General features: G+C 48.8%; 1 pseudogene; it reads left to right on the plus strand.

The window, feature by feature from the left end:
* The first annotated feature begins 794 nt into the window (after nt 1-794).
* LOC118760468 (pseudouridine-5'-phosphatase-like) lies at nt 795-1,401 on the plus strand (annotated as a pseudogene).
* Nucleotides 1,402-1,718: the final 317 nt, after the last annotated feature.

Below are 1,718 nucleotides of genomic sequence, written 5' to 3' on the forward strand. Positions count from 1 at the left end.
TTATGTATGTATTTGAAATGCAAAGTGAAAGCTACAAAGAGGTAGAGAGAGAGAGAGAGAGAGAGAGAGAGAGAGAGACATCTTGCATCTATTGGTTCACTTCCTAAATGCCTGCACCAGGCAGGGCTATGCATTCCTGAAGTCAGGAACCAGGCATTCCACACTGTCTCCTGTATAGGTGGTAGGACCCCAAGTACTTTGGTTGCTTCCTTGGCATAGCAGCAGGAAGCTGGATCAGAAACGTGTGGTAGCTAGCACTCACATTAGGCATTCTGGTATGGAATGCAGGTGTCCCAGGTGGTGGCTTAACATGCTACGGCACAATGACTACCTCCCTGCTCCCACCTTGGCTCTCACAGGACTGCAAGGGTGGCACCTGTGCCTGCGCTCCCGCTGCAAACTGGTCTCCATCTTATCATTGATATGGATGGCTTCCTTCTGGACTTAGAAAGACTATGAGGCTGGCACTGTGGCATAGCATGCTAAGTTTCTGCTTGCCATGCCAGCTGCCCATACACATGCCAGTTTGAGTCCCAGAGGTTCAATTCTGATCCGGTTCCTTGATAATGGCCTGCAAAGGCCAAGTCCTTGGGCCCCTTAACCCACATGGGAGGCCTGGAAGAAGCACTTGGATCATGGCTTTGGACTGGCCTAGTTGTTGGCTTTGCAATTGTCTGAGGAGTGAACCAGTAGGTGTAAGATTTCCATCTCTCTGTCTCTCCCTATCTTTCTGTAGCTCTACTTTCCCAGTAAGAAAAATAAGTGAAAAATAAAATCTCTTAAAAAGCTGATATTCAGTGGTGTTTGAAGAAATATGTAGCTGCTATAAGCAGTACAGCTGGCAGGTGGAGTCTCTGGTGATGGGGAAAAGGCCTTAGAAGCTGCACGAATCATAATAGACATCCTGTAATTTCCCATGGCCAAAGAGCAGTTGAAGAGACAGCCGAAGAAAGTTGATGGAACTGTTCCCTATGGCCACCCTCAGGCCAAGGGTTGAAAAACTGATCCTCCACCTGTGAAAGCATAGCATTGCCACCAGCTCCGGGACAGTGTCCTTCCAAATGAAACCCAGCAGACACAGAAGTTTTCAGTCTGTTTGTACACGTGGTCCTCTGAGATATCCCTGAAGTAAGCAAGCAGTGACAAGCCAGAGCTTGACATCTTGCTTTCTTAGGCCAGGAGGCCCTCATCTCTTCCTAGGCAAAAGCTCTTGAAGATGCCCCCAGTGCGGTGGAGGCATTCCAGTGGCAGGGATGCAGGTGCTCATGGTTGCTCATTACCACTTGATCCAAGATCTCACAAGAAAGGCCAACCTGGTGCTGTGTTCCCTGTGATTTCCAGCACTAGCTGTTTGGCCTGCCCTGTTGCAAGGGAGAGGGAGGATGCGCCATGCTGCCTTGAACCTGCTGGCCTGCCTGAGCCCAATATCTAAATTCTTACAACCACTGCAAGAATCAAGGAGCTTGGCAACCCTGAAACTGCTACCTGCCTAGGCTTTCATGCTTTTCCATGCCATTGACTTTTTCGTCCCATGGCCCATTGTCTCTACAGGATGCATGAGGCATGACTTGACAGCCGAGGCAAAACAGAGTAGAGAGCACTCCCACACAGATCACCATCTGGTCACCAAGCACAAAATGAATATGGCCAAAAGAATGTACGTGCATCATATGCATGTCTGCATATGTTCTTAGTGTGCACATGGAAACAAGGAGTTA

Source organism: Ochotona princeps, chromosome X (assembly GCF_030435755.1).
Source record: "Ochotona princeps isolate mOchPri1 chromosome X, mOchPri1.hap1, whole genome shotgun sequence".
NCBI classification, from domain to species: Eukaryota; Metazoa; Chordata; class Mammalia; order Lagomorpha; family Ochotonidae; genus Ochotona; species Ochotona princeps.